The 18,753-nt window shown below is 33.7% G+C and overlaps 1 protein-coding gene across 2 annotated transcripts in view; it reads right to left on the reverse strand.

Moving 5' to 3' along the window:
• The window catches only part of LOC113229035 (myosin tail region-interacting protein MTI1-like), a 64,293-nt gene extending 46,278 nt beyond the window's left edge, over window positions 1–18,015 (reverse strand). For both annotated transcript variants that reach the window (XM_026462508.1, XM_026462507.1), the window contains exons 1-2: window positions 17,953–18,015; window positions 17,840–17,881 (exon numbers count right to left, since the gene is read on the reverse strand). The gene's annotated coding sequence lies outside the window, so the exon portion shown is untranslated. The remainder of the gene's footprint in view (window positions 1–17,839; window positions 17,882–17,952) is intronic.
• Window positions 18,016–18,753: the final 738 nt, after the last annotated feature.

Here is an 18,753-nt window from a genome sequence, read left to right on the forward strand (position 1 = left end):
CTAATCTTTAAAATCATTTATAGCGTCTATGAGGTCTCAAAACTAGGTCTTCTTTTTGCTTACTTTTAATTTTATAAACGTGCATTTTTATTTTTAAATAGAATATTTAACTAAACCTGTTTCACTTCAATGTTGTGCACAATTGTCATATGTTCCAAGCTAAAGAGTGTTGTAGTATTCAATTAATATTAAGTATTGTACATGGTTTGTGAACTGTTATGGTATTTAAATAAGTAAATACCATAAGGACTAATATATATACAACTTAATATAACACTATAATAAAACACTATTTATTTATTTACACGTATAGACTGCGACGTGTGACGAAACTCGGGTGTCCGGTAACCGACCTTGGAAACGTCGATACATGACACCCTACGGCCGTAACTCCTCCTTCATGAAGTTCGACAGGTGTTGAGTTGGTAATCTCACCGTAAATGAATTAAACGGAAACCTCAGGGTAGCTTTGGCTTTCACCCGTATATACTCCACAAAATTCCGTAGATTTTGTGGAATAATGAAGCCGTGACACGTATAACAACGTCATCGGTACCGCTGGATGCAATAAATTTATGTAAGAGCCAAAAAGACGTTGTGTGTTTCGCGTAATACGGGCATTTAGATTATTAGATTCGTATTTAACAAGTATTGAAACTCACATTACTATATGGCGACAGAAATAGGAGTGGATATGTTGGCAATACGAGTACTTCTCTGGACCAACCTTTTGATTATACTCGTTGTAATCTAGTACCTAGTACAAGTGTAACATTTTTCTTTAAAAAACGGACCTGAAAAGTTCGTAGAATTACATCTGTTTGCCAAGTGCGCGAAACCGGATTCATCCCCTACTTTGCCGCCCTTAGAGATGGAATATTTTCTCCAAATTTAAATGGAACCAATAATGAGGTATCCTCTTTCCAACATCATCGAAATCGGTTCACAAATACCAGAGCAATCGTGTAACACACATACAAAAAAAATATACAAACGAATGAGAACCTCCTACTTTTTTTGAAGTCTGTTAAAAATAAAAAATGTAAAGAAAAAGTCATGCACCGTAAAAAGCAAGACGTGTAGAGCTTTAAATTTATTTACTTTACAATGACATTTCTGCAAGTAAGATGAGGTTCTCGCAAACTTCATAAAACTTTATCGGGAGGAGAAGTGTGACCTTTAAATGTCCATGATACTCTATAGTCACCGATTTACACGTCTCATTGCTGGGCACGGGTCTTCTCTCAGGCATGGATTTAGGCCATAAATAATAATAAAAAATACAAAAAAAACTGAAGACAGAAAATGTCATCAATTCCGCACCTCGTCGCAATCAGGTTGATCAACGCAAGGCCTCTACTTAATTGTTAGTTTCGTTCCCAAAAGTGAACAACAATAGACTATTAAACACATGCGCAAGCGCAACTTAACCCAGTCTCTTTGTGAGACAGTTTGACACATTGTTAAATATAAAGTATATGTGCTTTTTTTAAAACACCAAGTGACGGGACGGCCATATCGTGCACCTGATGGTGACATGCCTGTCCATAACAGTTGTAAAGCCACTCACAGTCACCCTAAGACAAACCGAAACGCACTAATGCTCACATTTTAGAAATAGGTAAGGTGGCAGTACTTCCCTGGACGACCCCTTTCAAAAGGAGCTCTGCTGCTACTATTTGTTATTTTAATTATTAATTTGAGAAATGAACTTTTCTAAATTCTTTCTGGTCTGGGTGTTCTGGGAAGTGCCCTAGAATTCCGTTACTATGGCACTGGTATTACAGAGAATTTCCTAGTTTGAGACTAGGTGTTGTCGTCTGACACATTTTAATTGTTTTTTTTTTAGTTTTCAACAAGGCACAATTTTGTATAACTACAATATTACAATGTATACGACACTTTATCAAGACATATTAGTTAATCGTGAATTTGCATAACCATAGGCGTGGGAGAACGCATATACGGGCGTGTTCTAAGCTGTGGGACTTTCATATTAGTAGATCTTAAAGTTCGCTTACTGATTACTGTTTTTATACTAGCATTACGTCTGTGTACCTTTAAATACTTGAATCTAATAGTACATTGTGTTACGACAGACGGTAAGAACGGACGGTTATTCCCATCTGATCCCCAACAGCTGATCCACCGACAATTTTAAATCCCAACTGATCCATTCGTTGTATTTGTAAGGTACGCACAGCCAAAGGAAAAATAAGTTTTAATATCATGTATCCATTAATTGAGCAATTGTGATCAAATGTTATAATTATCACAGACATTTTTTTATGACAGGTCATTAATATTGACATAACAAATCACAAGTAACATGTATCAATTTGTGGATTACTATTTCTTTTGTTAATCATCGCTTTGTTAGTGGGTTTGTTAAGAATAATTTATATTCATTAATATGCACAATTTGCAACATCTCTTAGAGTTTTTAAAAGTTTTTCTTATTGCTTTTACCAAAGCATCTACCAAAAATAAGCTTGTAAGTACCAGAATATCAGGTGAGAATAAAATATAATTATTTATTATTGATCTCCTGGGTGGGGTATCCGATTGGAATATAAAAAGGGGATCCGTATGAGGGGATCAGATGGGAATAACCCGGAATGCTAACAATTACGAATCAAGGGACATTCAAGGACATTAACGGCCCAAATGTTTGTGTAGTACATCTATACAAACATACATACATTACATTTTTCCACTTCTGCATACTTTTTTTTTATTATATATTTTATTCCCACCTGATGCTCTGGTACCTATAAGCTTATTTTTGGTAGGTGCTTTGGTAAAGGTAATAAGAATTTTTTTTTAAAACTCTGAGATATATTGCAAATTGTGCATATTAATGAATATAAATTACCGTTAACATAACAAAGCGACGATTAACAAAGAAATAGTAGTCGATAAATGGCACACATACGTCACCTACCCCCACTTACCGTCACTTATCCCTATTGCATGTTTCACCAATCATACGACCCTAGGACCCGATTGTTATAAGCACTCCTCTACAAAGATGTTTTTACTCAAATTGCGCAGTCAATAACACTTTCTGTTATAAATAAAAAGATAGAATTTGAACTTTAAATGTAAAGAGAGGCGAGCATATTATGACGAACGATACTCATATTTCAAACCAAATTAGAGAGAAAACCGTCAGTAGCAGTACAATAATGCAATTCAAAATCATATTCGTGACCAATAAGCAGCTGTTCTAAATTCAAACTACGAGGCGTAACTGGTGAAAATTGACCAATCTTGGGTCGAGCTATCGATCCGGCCAATGAGGAAATTGTAGATGGTTACTAAGTGACGTAATAAGAAAAACTCCTCGTATATTAGTGTATTTATCAACGTAAAGGAGGGATCGGGCGCAGTGGCAGCGTCCTTAAACCTTTGCGATTTAAAGCTCTGAATGAAATTGCATCTGATTACAAGCAGGGGTGTCGCTTGTGTTCGTCCAAATACTTATCATAAAAAAGTACTTTAATGATGGCTCTAAAATAAAGAAAGTAATTAAAAGAACCACCTTTTCAACTATAGACACATTTGTTGAAACAATAGGCCCATCAGATATTTTAAAAGACTTCTAATACTTTAGAAACTTTTGCTGGAGTAGGCAGAACAACTCAAGGAAGCTTCATCGCAATCGGATGAAAAACAATAGAAACCATACGGGACAAACAAACATTCATTTTTATTATACAGATTAGATAACAATTAGCAATCTTATATCACTCGTTACGTCATAAGTCCGCTGACATTTTGACATAATTGGCAATGTTTGTGACATTTAATCACAAGTTCGATTGAATACAAATATTGTGCAATGATTAATACGCCAATGATTGTGCACTAATTACAACGTACCATGGAAATTTAAAGGCGTTTTTAAACTACAATCTATTGTTACGTAAATATAGTTTATCTGCATTACACATGTCTAACTATCACTCACAGTAATGGTTTGACCTACCACCTCTGGAGCAGAGAGTCGTGGGTTCGAATCCGGGGTTGAACCTTTGAGTTTAGGATTTTTTTAATTTGAAATTACCATGAGCTTTTCGGTGAAGAGGATCATCGAGAGGAAACTGCACACATCTGCAATAGTACATCGTGTATCAAGGACGATAAATAAGTAATTACTAACAAGAGATTGTTAAAAACCCAAATCCGAAAGCTGAGGGCTTTAATGACTCGAGGATCGTAATTTATTTATTTATTTGAACTTAATTGCACACAAAACAGTACACATACCGGACTTAATGCCATTAAGCATTCTCTATCAGTCAACTGGAGAGCTGGGTTCAAAATAATGAACAGGGGTACATAACATGATCATTAAAACAGATAGGAAGAATATTATAAATAATTATGATATACAGTTTAAACACAATATAAATATAACACATAATATGATATGACTAACTACATACTTATATACGCAACCTATATTCAAAACAGTAAGTAGTTTGTGCGAGGAAATAGATACAACGATAATTTTTTTCATGTATTAATAAACATCACTTCACAACACAACGTTTACGCAAATGTATTGTGCAAATGGAGGGATTTTTGTTTCTTTTTTTCAATTGATTGCGAGCTATTCTTCCGTAGGTAACACAACTCGAACTAAAATGTCATAAAAGTCTCAGACGCATATGGCCACAATGTACTAGATACAAAATAAATAATTTCCAAATTCTAAAAATATTGCAAAATTTGCATAGAATAATTTAGTAAAATATAATTAAATTGCAAACGTTCCTATTATTCGAGCATAAAAACTTTTTGCTCAAGAGGGAGCAGAGGATAAATTCCTAATCTTCGATTTGATTTTGGAGGGGTAAATCCACTTTAAAGTTAGAAATAAAATATTGTACGAGTAACTACACGATATATTCAAGCATGGACATTAATCAGAAACATAAAACAACAAAGTTTCCTCGATAGATAAAAATCCCGAAATAACCTCTAATTTTCACATTTTTTCGATTTATTCTCGAAATACTACGGATTATTAGGACAAAAATTAGATGATTAATGATATTTATGCATGATCGACTACTGTCGTTACAGATTTTTTTAAATCACTTTAGTTTTAAAGTTATTCCGGTAAAACGAATTTGACATTTACGACATTTTTAATGCGCAAAAGACAACATCTCCTGTCGTACGTCACGGGAACTTCAAGCAAATATTTGTTTCACAAATTAGTCACTATCGATTATAATTTTGCGGCTGAGCTTTTTAATCGTCATCGTAAATTATCAATATTTATGGCTAATTGTCGAAGGTATGTTTGTGAATTACCTACCTATGTTGAACGGTAAAATAAAAAATATTATTTTCATGTGCATAAGCGCACTTAGAACTTACGAATTTTGATTTCATCAGTAATAGGATTGAGGGTCGTATTCTAGAACTCTACGCAATACTCAAGTCAGGACTTGAATATTGCAGTGAGTACTGAAAATCATACTCAAGCCCTTGCCATTAGGATCGCATTTCCAGTGCTTGAAATCATACTCAAGTCTGCTCAAATCCTGACTTGAGCATTGAGTAGAGTTCTGGAATACGACCCTATAAATTCACCGGTATAAGAGTGAAGATCGTGCAGACGATTTTAATTTTTATTATATGCCAAGTAACATTTAAATTAGTTTATTCCCGCTTTCGCAGGCCACTTGATTGATATGACGATACCATTTACATGTTTTACATTAGACAATAGAATTTGGGTTAAAATTAAAAAGAGCCCCTTTGTGATATGGTTTATGAAATTATAATCACGCAAACTGACACTTTGTTTCTAAATAATTCGATACCAGTTATGTAAATATTCCATCAATAAAGGATTGACATTGTAGCGGTTTTCACTCAAACTTCAAATATGGATCAATTCCCAAGATTTAAGACCCTGAATGTCTAGTCGAGAAGTTAGTTATAAAATTAAGTCATTCGTTCCAGTCTGAGTGTTACCGTTTCTCCAATCCAAATTATTTACCTTCATGGATTGATTTTTTTTACCACAAACTGGACACTCAGGGGTACTAATGCCTTTCTTTCCATATTTAAAGCATACTATTTCGTGTGTCTGTTTACAATTCGTAAGAATATGGGAATTAGTGGAACATCCAAATAGAGATACAACATTTATATTTTCTCCACGTTCATAGACGATGATCACAGTCACAGATCTTGGGATCTGAATGTCCCAAAAAATCAATTTGCTCTCAATATTGCCGTTAGTAACATCACGACTGGAGAGAATTGGTAGTTTGCTGTTCCCACAATCTTGATATCGACCAATCCGAAGAATTTTTTACGCCTAGAGGCGAATATGCGGAAAATACCGGTGGATAAACTTAGAGAAAATTTCGATCATGTACAAAGTCTTTAATAAAGTCGCATGATAGAAATTGAATTGTGGTCCTTATAATCGTCATCGTAAAATGTATGACTTTAATGTTGGTGATATTGTTCGGCGAAAAACTTATTTGCAGAGTGACAAGGGAAAGCATATGCATATGAAACGTTGCACTAAAGGTAAATTATCACCTTTAATATATGAATTTGTCCATGTGCAGGGACCTGGGCTCTTGGCAAATTAAAGATTTTAAATTGAGAAATAATACTTGTTAAATTGTTCTAAAGTAAATTGTAGAACATATTTTCTCTTCCTTTTCTTCAATGTTTATATTGAACCTAATCTTTTTTAATATGCTAATAGGTTGACATTTTTGCATGGCTTCTATCAATTTGTATTTTAATTGAAAACGACAACGAAATGAATTATTGCAGCCTTGTCGTTTGGCTTGCTTAGAAAAAAAAAAACTATAAACAAAAATGAAAACATTCGCAGAAATTTGTCAGATATTTACATAGACATACACACATGTACACATACATCTTGACACATGTAGACACACAAATGCGCATACTCTACTATAGTCCATTTGTTTATAAGTCGCTTTATTTAAAAAATATAGTAATTAAAAACGAATCTCTAAATCTATTATACAACGGAATTCAATTATAATATATTATCAATATGTATTTCAATTTGTTACATTGTTCTTTGATAAACAATATTTTAAGTCGCTTCGTTCTGGCAGCGAATTAGTTTTTATATAACGTAAAAAAATAAATTGTAATCTGACAAACTTTGTAACTGGCTATGTAATTATTCAGAATTGTAAACTAAATTTAAAAGCTGTAAAGTTTACAAACAAATAAATAAATTTAAAATTTAGCAGTGTGTTCAATCATTTTCTTCAAATTGTACTTTAGAACTAGAGTTAGATATTTAAATACATAATACGTTTATTTGAATAAAGAAGTGTAATAAAAATTTTAAGTTGTCGAATACGACTCTATGGCTTCAATGTTTACGAGTCCACGATAAGCGCGCGAAAATTACTTTTGATCAGTTTGCTCTGCGAGGACCTGGTAGCGGGCGCCGAATGATAGGTGCGGGTAGCGAGGAGTGTGGGCGGAGCCAAAGTCAAAACTTTTTTGGCATTAACCTTAAAGTAAAAGATCCATAGGGCGATAATGCAATGAAAAAGCCCATGTGCATAATTTGGACAGTACGGTCGACTTTGCCTGCATGTCATGACACGGTTTACGAGCAAGTGTGCCGAAAAGTAATTTGAAGAATAACTACCTCTGTGGCCCAAAGGTTGCAAATTTATGTAGATAGATATGACTTACAAATAAATGGACGACGGGCCTAATACAAAAACCACGAAAAAAATGTCCCAAGTCAACTATTTAAACGTAGTGACATTTCAAGGAATATGAAAAGCTAAAACGTTGAATTTAAATTGTAATGTCATCGCAGTACCGTCTAATTTTGCCTGCTTCGCTGTCAGTCGAACAAACGAAGACTAGACCGTGAATGACGCTCTGTATACGATTTTAACGCCCTATAAGTTCGGACACTTTTTAGCGCGGACCCTACGTCCATATAATTGTAAGTCAATGTAGATAGGATACTTTCAAAGAGTCTTACACTTGACCAAGCAAAATCAACCGCGTGTAATTAATTACGTGTACCTGAAATTATTCCTAATAAAACGTATAAAATTTCTCCGGATAAACCTAATATATACATTTATCTATAAGTGAAAAGGAAATCCGGTGAATCCGATGCATAAACCTGTCCGTTAGATGTAATGGCGTAAATATTACAATAATATCTTCCCAGTTCAACAACATTAGAGCACAGTATAGAAAATTGTGAACAGTTATACATGTATGGTAAACTTTGCAGTGTTTTTAATGGGACGTTATGGGGAAATCCGAAACCTTAGAAAACGCAAGGAAACTGTCATAAGAACCATTAAGACATCTTTTTTGTGAAAACAATTTTGGCATAGTAAATTTTTTGGTGAAGCGTAAGTTGTCCATAAAAATTAATACAACTGACAAATGTTTTTTTAGTGCTGACCAATGGAGTTTTGTGTAAAGATCATTTTATTGTATGGGAAAAAAAATCAGGACGGCAGAAGTTGGTCTAATGTCATAAAATATTTTCCAAACAAAATAAGCAAAATTACTTTTTTTTTATGCTGATAAACTCAGCTTTTTATAAGGATGATTATTATGGAAAATTTATTAAAATGATTTTTCATACAAAATGAATAAAAATGAAATGGGAGACCGTTTAAAAAAAAACCTGTATTTTATTTAAATAATCAGTCAACGCTTGAGGATTAAGTTCGTATAAATCAAAAGCTTGAATTAGTTTAACTTTTTGTTTTCTTATTTTTGAAGCCGTGGTAACCTACCGCCGGTCAAGCAGAGGCCATGAGTTCGAATCCAGACTGAACTCTGAGTTTCTAACATTTATTTATTTACAGTAACATACATACTCATCATACTTGAACTACCGGTTACCGCGAACCATCGAAGGACATTACCAGTCTATCCAGTTCCTAACCCTAGACCTAGCCTAGAACTTTCCCTGACCTAAGACCTAACCTGGGATTTACTTTCGATTTCGCTGAGAGGCTCGTAATGTCAAGGTAGTTTTATGTTTATGTCGAGGAGTTTAGTGCCATTGTTTCTACGTTGCTGCTGTATTACCAGGCATGTTTACTTAAGCTTCAAGGAAGTAATACACAATAGAGTGGACAATATCTCCACCTGAAATTTATTATATCCAGTGTCGATGTGTAAAACAACAATTTCTAACGCAGCAATGGTACTTCGTTACTGTCTCTTAGTTATTTAATTTTGTCAGAAGTGGTTTGACTTTTGCTCTTTGCTTGAATTATTACCAGAATTTGAAATAGACAAAGTAGCTGCCAAAATTGTTTGCTGTGTAAACTTTACATTGTATGATATACGATATATAATAATAATTAAATTGATAACGTTATAAGTGCCCGTTTGACAGTTTTCAACAGGCCTGTGTTTTCGTTGACGGACTTCAAGAGTATCCCATAGGTTATAGTGGGAAAAGGACAATAAATACAGATTTTGTGCTTACCCACGAGCTCATTGAGCATTGTAAGGGCACGGCACGAATGTTAAAAAATAGGTCTTAAATACTAAAATGCTTAAGTAACACACTCTATATGTTATCGATGGTTTGTAGAAAGGGCGAAAATTAGTAAAATTACTACGGTCGTGTAATTACAATACTACTATGCAATACTACTGCCCGGAGAAACATTTGTATGGCCTACATTTATTTCTCTCGTAAGGTGTAATTTGTGGTTATCTGTTTAAGTGTCGATTACACTTGCGACACAGGATTCTCCAATGCAGGGCTACTACACACACACGCGACTCAAAAAATTAGAGTTTTGTAGTTTTAATAGAATATAGACGTTGCTTCGAATCCTGCTGGATTGAAAGAATTTTTTCTTAGTGTTCAATCTTTGTATTAATAATTATAACAAACTAATGGAGTAATTTCACAAAAATAATTAAATATCATGGTGGTCAAACGTCGTGCAATTCAAGAAACTTAACAACTGCTTTAGTACTTCTTTAGAAGAAATTTCATAATTTTTGGATGACGTATAAAGTCCCCGGCACTGGATTACAATTGATAAATTATTACGATAATTATTTTGATAAATAACCTTGATAATTTATCTTGATTTAAAATTAATTAGAACAAGAAAATGCTATCGCTAGCAATGTCGTGTCATGTTTTTGTATCTGAGACGTACCAAAACGTATCAAAAATTAATCTTAAAAACAAAGTCACAAACCAAAACCATTTTCAAAAAGATTTTTCTTTGTGTTTATTTAGTTTTCACACTTTTTGTCATTAGAAAGATAAAACTGTAAATCAGCATGAATAATTATCGAATATATACCGGATAATTATTATCAAAGAATATAATATCTTAATAAATTATTATTATATTAAATTATATCTTAATAATTTCGAACTCTAACAAACTGGAGTGACTTAGTAAAACCTAGCAGTACACACAACATCATGCAACGATTAACATTAAAATCCGTCTACATATTTCAAATAGCTATATCAACCCATCACGCATGCACACAGTGTCATTAACCATTTTGTTAAGTTTTTTGAATTTTTTTAATGGTGTATAAAAACGCACTTACGCATTAGCGTTACTATAGTTAAATCGTGTGTCTATATGTCAACTAACGTGTTAAAACTCATTAATTATTATTATACATTCACTTCACAATATGATGTCCTCTACAGGCTTCATTAGTAAATACACACTTATATACATGGCCATAATTACACAAAAACATTAAATGTACATTAACTGATCGAATGGCGGACTGTAGAGCTAGCAGCTGCCTTGAATAACCTACCAACCAATCGCCATTATTTACTGAGATGCTTATAAATAATTATTTATAATGTAATGGTATAACACACGGTGTGATTTTAATGGGACAGTATGGGGAAATCTGAAACCATAGAAGATACTTAGAAACTGTGGTAGGGATCATTGAGTCTTTTTTTGTGAAAACCATTTTGGTCAAGCTTGATAGATTTTTTTTAGTACTAGTCGACTTAGTTTTATGGAAAGATCGATTAATTGAATCGGAAGAAAAAATCAGGACAGCAGAAGTTGGTCAAATTTTATAAAATATTTTTTCATCCAAAAAATTTTTTTGTATGAAAAAATATTGATAGACTCAGTTTCTTGTAATGATAATTTCATTGTATTTGAAAAAGAAAATCGGGACAGCAGAAGGTGCTCAAATTATACGAAACGTTGTTCATTTTGTATGAAAAAAACTTTTTATTTAATTTCACTAATTTCTGCTTTTTTTATTTTATCTTTCAATACAATAAAATTATCCTAACATGAAACTAAATGTATCAGCATTAAAAAAAAACATAATTTTATTCATTTTTATAGACAACGCTTGATGAAAAATTTCACTGTGTCAAACTGTCAAAATTGTTTTCACAAAAAAAAATACCTACCCTAGGTTCCTAAGGCAGTTTTACTGTGTCTTCTATGCTTTCGAATTTTCCCGAATTGTCACAGTTTAAAAAAACAGATTGTATATCTCTACAGTCGACTTTTGACATAAATCTTTATGTTCTTAGTTGAAATAATCACTTCCTAAAAATTTTGCAATATGCGACTTTGTAAACATATTATATACAAATTATAATCATTTATTGCAAATACTTACGAAAATAGTAAACCACAGACGAAATGACATTCTGTACACAATTAAAATTAAACTTTACTGTATAGGAATAAGAAGTATAATGTTTTTGTTAGTATTGTGCATAGAATATTCATACACGTTGCGTAAATAATGATGTTCAAATGAAGATTGGACGCATCCGCCATTTTTATTGACTAATGGATAAGCAGAGCTATTTAGGGAAGGTTTAATGCAATCTACCTTTAGTTCTTTTTAAAATTAACTTCAGTGTACGGTTTTAGGGTTTTCAGAGATGAAATAGGACCACCTTGTACGGTGTTTCCGTTATCTTATTATAATAATTACATAGATTTATATCTACTATCTATAGATAGATTTTTGGCCAGTTTTAATGAAATTGGCTTACTGGGCGAAAGAAATAATAGGGGTTAAAGTACTTTAGTAGCCGTAGTAGCCGATTTGTACTGAAAATCTAAATTGTTTATTTTTTAAATTTTTAACAAATTTATTTAATCAAAATAGTTGCCATTATTATCTATACATTGCTGCCATCTAATGGGAAGGTTATTAATGCCTTTGCGATAGAACTCCGACGATCTAGACTGCACAAACTGTGTGAAAGCATTTTGTACTGCCTCCTGGGAAGAAAACTTCTTGTCACGTAGATAATTGTCCAAATCACGAAAAAAATGGTAGTCCGTTGGAGCAAGGTCTGGTGAATACGGAGGATGACGAATGGTTTCTAACTGCAGTTCCTGAAGGGTCAAAATGGTTTCTCGTGCTGTGTGAGGTCTCGCGTTGTCGTGGAGCAATAATGGTGAAGATCGATTCATGAGTCGGGGCTGTTTTACTGCTAGTTTTGTCTTAATGGTTCGGAGTTCGGCACAATAGACATCTGCCGTTGTTGCTTGACCAGATCGGAGAAAACTATAGTGAATAACACCATGCTGAGAACACCAAACAGTTACCATTACCTTTTTATTGGTAAGTTTTGCTTTAGGACACTGTTGTGGCATTTGACCTGGGGTCAGCCATTGCATTTTTCTTTTCCGGTTATCATAAAGAATCCACTTTTCATCACATGTTACAATTCGATCCAATATTCCTTCATTTCTGTACCGGTTCAACAAGGCAACACAAGTTTCAACACGCGTTTCTTTCTGCAAATCAGTCAAATCATGAGGCAACCATTTTTCGTATTTTTTTATTTTATTGATTTGACGCAAGTGAGTCAATATTGTGGGTAAGGTAACGTTAAACCATGCCGCTAATTCCTGGGTAGTTTGACTAGGATCGGCTTCCACTATCTCTCTTAATTCATCGTTATTCACCTGTGTGGGCGGTCTTCCTCGTGGCTCGTTCTTTAAGTCGAAATTTCCATCACGAAAGCGTTTAAACCAAAATCGCACGGTGCGTTCATTAGTAGACCCCTCTCCAAACGCAGCATTGATATTGCGGGCTGTTTCTGCCGCGTTAGTTCCGCGTCGGAACTCGTATTCAAAAATCACTCGAATTTTCGCAGTATCCATCTTTCTTGTCTAAATCGAATAACAAAAACAATTGAAAGTCGATATTCAAATGTTTCAAATTTAAAAAAAAAATCACAGAAACCATTTGAAAAAAGTTTCATTCGAAAACCTCAAACCATGAAGATTCTATGAAAATTCAAAGAACCTATTGCAATAAAACGGCAATTTCATACTTTAACCCCTTATATAATACAAGACTTCCACTGATTTTTGGCATTGAGTTGACAATAAGAAGAATGAAATCGGTTAATGAAAAGGGTGAAATCCAATATCCTTAGAGGTGGAATATTTCTTCAAATTTGTATGAGATCACTGCTGAGGTGCCCTCTTTCCGACACAAACATAATCATCGCAATCGGTTCACAAAGATCCGAATAATCGCGTAATATAGTAGGTTTGAGAACCTCCCTTTTTATTGAAGTCGATCAAAAATGACATCGACTTCTTAGCGATTGTTAGGATATTGATAGGAAATGAAACTATTTTTCCGGATCTAAATTGGGTATATTTGTTTTTTCAAACAAACCGACGTTTCGGGCCCTTTACAGGTCCCATGGTCACGGGTGACTGAGATGGTAAAGTCATCAACAAGCTGCCTAACATTAATGCAACCACCCCATTTGTCACTATGTTTTAAAAGTTATTAATTAAATACCTTTTTAAATTAATAATTAATAATCCATCATTAATTATTAATATTTTTTTTAGATTGGAATTGATTTTTTTGGAAAATTAAAAATTTAATTAATATTTTTTTATAAAAAGTATTTAATTAACAATTTTCGTAAGTATATTGAAAAATTGGTTAATTTGCATTAATATTAGACATAACTGGTTGATAACTATACTATCTCAGTCAGCCGTGATCATGAGATCTGTAAAGGACCCCCATTACGATGGTTGGTTCGAAAAATCATATACACGCGATTTAATTCCGAAAAATTGTTTCATTTCTTATAAAATAATAGTTTGATTACAGTTAAGGATACATTGCACATCGATCAGGAACGGAGGGCTCTATCAGTGTGAACTAATAATATGATCTCCTGTAAATATGCACGTTGAACAGGGGAAATTAAAACAACATTGTTTAAAGCATATTGTACTTCTTTTTTTATGATACCCAGTGAGGGGACGAACAAGTCGTGCGCCTGATGGTAAGCGACACGCCTGTCAATAACAATTGAAATGCCACTCAGAACATTAAATCGCAAAGAATTGAGGGACACTGCCACTCTGCGCCCGTCACCCTGAAACATAAGTCCACAAGTCCCATGTGTCTATAATTTCGCTAGCACCCTTACCACAAGAAGCTCTACTTCTACTAAATGTAAGAAAATGAGGTGATCATATGTATAACTAGGAACACAACAACACCTCTTAACTTATAAAAATCACGATTGCTTGGCTTAGACTACAATACAGCAGAGTTAGAAAGACATTATGTGACCTCGATACCATCGGTTCACAGACTATGTAACCGCCTAAGTAATCTAGATAACATCGTACCTTTCTTCACTAGCTGTCGTATCTGACACTTTGTCGTAACTGAATAAGATGTACGATCTTCATTCCGGTTTCAAAATTGATCGTCGTATGTCTTTTTTATATTTATGAATATTATTACAGTGTTATGTAATTGTCTGAACATCTTCGTTTGATAAAAAATTTCAATAATATTAGGTTTCTTGAATATCACGAAGTTTTACTGCCGTGATATTCAATTATTTTTTGTGAAATTACTCCACTAGTTTCTTATAATTACTAATACAAAGATCGAACATTAAGAAAAATACCTTAGATCCGGTTGGATTCGCACCAGCGCTTTCGGCATACAGTGCCTGAAAACTGGTTCGAATCTAGCTGGATCGAAGGAGTGTTTCTTATGTTCGATTTTTGTATCAAAAATATTTAAAATTTTCGAAAGTATACGTCTAAAAAAAGGTTTAATTATTTAATCGTAACCAAACGACAATTGAAGCCATTCTTTTTTCAAATTAATTGTTAATTTGTTTCATGCAGTTCATATTATTTCTTTTAAAGCTCTGAGTGGCACTGCAACTGTTATAGAGAGACGTGTCGCTTACCACCAGACGCACGATTTGTTCATCATGACACTTGGTATCATAAACAAAATTTAACCTAGCACCTTGCGTTTTAACTAGAGGGCCGCCGAGGTCGTCAATTTACTTTTGTGTTTTTAAATTATATTAGTAACATGCGGGTTGACCCGGAAAGGTCTGTAAAATTTGGAGCTATTTCGACTTATCAATAAGATCTATTTTTAACCGACCTAAAAAAAGGAGGAGGTTCTCAATTCAATTGCATGTTTTTTTATATGTAATTTATGAATCGATTTTGATTATTATTTTTTTGTTGGAAAGATGGTACTTCAGAAATGGTCCCATTTAAATTTTAAGAAAATATTCCACCTCTAGGGGTGGCAAACTAGGGATGAAATCCATTATCCATTATCCTAACATTATTGTTAGTGTTGCTAATAAAAAAATAAATAAAGAAAGAACTAAATAAACGTTACTTAATTTGTACAAGTTGTCGTAACTAACGCGTTTGCATTTTGATAACTTTCTAGATATTGGCAGATTTTGCTAAAAGATTCTAAACCTACCTCAAGTGACTTTGGTTGGTTCTGCATAATCACTTTAAAAAAAAATATATATATATATAGTAAAATTGAGGATATGCACTAATTACTATATGGTGTGAAAACACGGTTCCTAAAAATTTTTACGATAGGAAAAAAAACACAAACGTACCTCGAAATTTTCCAAGGAACGATTTTTTTTTATATCACCTGAATTAAACAGAACACGTATACTATGCGATATACATACATTTTTCAAATGGCATAATTTCGTTTGTAAAAAAAATCATCTCGAAATCTCGACCCAAGCAAAATTAACCGCACTAGTACGAGAAAAAAAAAATTCGAGATGAGATAGTATGAACTTGTAACAATAAAACTGAAACTAAATAAGATTTAAAATAAACGCTTCTAGGGGATTGTAGGTCTTGTTTCACTGATTCCAGATGTGTTAATTACTCAATTTCACTAAAATGTCGTTTACGTTACTTATCATATTAAGGAGGGCAGAATAGTTTGTAAGAAATATACCTAGTTATATAAAAAATATATTGGTATCGAGTTCGCAGTGACGGTAAGAGGCCTGACGGTATGTCTGTCGGTCCATGGAAACTGGGGACACAGCTAGTGTGAGACGCAACCTGTGTGGAAACTGTAGCCCCCGCCCATGTCCTTGCAAGCGAGAACCGCAAAGGGCTCAAATAGGCCAACCTTGCCCAGTGTTACAGCTTTGTGCTTTTGCGGTTGAAACCCTGACTCTCTGGGGGCCACAGGCGAAACCTCTGGCGAACGAGCTGTCGGATCGTCTCTTGGAAGCCTCCGGTGACCACAAGACTGGCAGCTATTTCCGCCAAGGAATAAGTTTAACCATTCAAAGAGGAAATGTTGTTAGTCTTCTGGGCACGTAGCCTCAGGGTACGGCCCTCGACGAAATGTTCTATTTCTAAACTTTTTTTTTTTTTTTTTGTATCTAGCTGTTATAAGTAGGCTAAAGAATGTGCTAATTTGTTACCCGATAGTATGTGATGTACTTTAATCGTTTATTATATATTGTATAATAATGTATGTATATAAACACTTTATTGTACAACAAACAAATTACATATTTTTAACAAAGAAATAGAACGTTATTGTACAAATGCGAGCTCATCCCCTAAAGTGATTTCTTCCAGCTAACCTTTGAATAATTGAAAGGAAAGTTGGCTCCTGAGTCGGCAATAAAATCTAATAAATCATTAAATTTAATTCTACATACTAAGGATTTTATTATATCAAATGTATTAATACATATAAAATGTATAGTAAAATTAATGCATGAAATAAGACTATAAATAAATATGTGAAATTTAAACAAATATTTTCTAAGCTCTAACATGAGGAGTCTGAATAATCCCAACATTTCAAAAGGACATCTCTAAAAGCCCGAACCGAAGGTGACTGTCTGACCTGGACTGGGAGAAGGTTCCACATACGAACAGAGTAGTAGATACTTTTACTTTTCCGAATTCTTGAGTTTTCGATGTTGCTGTAAATTAGTTATGATATTTTTTTTGTTCTAAATTGCGTATATTTGGTCCTTCAAACAAACCAACGTTCTCACTTCGGACAGCCCTGTACTCTCGTTTTCTGTCTGACATCCGTCCAAAACAATTACCATCAAATAAGTAAAACTCTACCGAATTAAGACACATGATGCGAATGAGTCTTCGTAATTGCCATTGTATTTTTAATTTTTTTATGTTTGGTATTTAACAGTAATTGTTTTGGACGGATGTCTAATGAACGAGCTGGAAAAGCCTCGATTGTTTTAAAAAAAAAAACAAATATACAAATGATATAGATCCGAAAAAAAATTCTTTAATTTGAAAAATGTAGTTATGTCCATTTTTTTGTATCTTTTGCCATGATTCAAAGTTAACAAGATTCAATTTCATTTTTATATTGATTTTTTTTTTTGTACAAATCACAAATTTATTTTCAATATAATATTGCTACATATTATACAGTGAATAATAGAAAATTAAAAAAAAGTTAATAAATGAGTACTCACCGTGAATATTTTCTTACAAAAAAAAACACCGGTACGGTAAAACTGTAAAAATTAAAAAAAAATCACAACACTATAATCACTGGCCGAAAGAAAATATCCTTAAAAAAACTCACATTCACACAGAAAACTTTTCAAAAATGGAATGCAACGTGATTGGTCGATGTATGGGAGGCGAATGTTCGCGTGCGGCGCGCAAGCAACGCTTTTAACCTCTTGGTAATGCTTTCACCACCCGGCTCGACCTTTGGTTACATACATTTAACACTTTTAAGGGGATCAATTTATTTTTGGCGTCGACTAGCATATCGTGACCTAAGTTTAGGAAGCTGTTATATGTACTTGAGGGGTCGCTTTTTTAAGGTAGTGTTGTACAGATAGCTGCAGCCCAACTAGCATAAATTAATGAAGATGATTTCATTGGAGGCGTTGATTTATAATTGAATTACGTAATTGGATAAATGAAATTGACAAACTATTGTTTTTGTTAAACTCGACACTTACGTATACAAATTATATATGCTTAGGAAAGTTATAGATAGAGACTGGATTTTTCAATCATACGACCGTTATGTTGCTTCCTTATAAGATACGGTATAAGATTCTGCGCCAATTAGTGTGAACTCATTTTTATTACACAAAAAAAAATGTGTCAGAGCAATTGGTCGATTGAAGAGAACAGATAAACTGCAAACCATATTTTCCAGATCTTCGACTTTATATTTACGTAACTGTAATGTCCTACGGGATTCTCATGTGGAGTAAAGCGACAGACACACATTTAGCAGCAGTAGAGCTCTGTGAAAGAGTTTGTCCAGGGAAGTACTGCCACCTTATCTATTTCTGCAGCCAAGCAATAATGTGAGCGTCGCTGCGATCCGGTTTGGAAGGGTAAGGTTGGTAGCGAAATTACAAGC

This window comes from Hyposmocoma kahamanoa, unplaced genomic scaffold (assembly GCF_003589595.1).
Source record: "Hyposmocoma kahamanoa isolate Upper Pololo Valley unplaced genomic scaffold, ASM358959v1 270, whole genome shotgun sequence".
NCBI lineage: Eukaryota > Metazoa > Arthropoda > Insecta > Lepidoptera > Cosmopterigidae > Hyposmocoma > Hyposmocoma kahamanoa.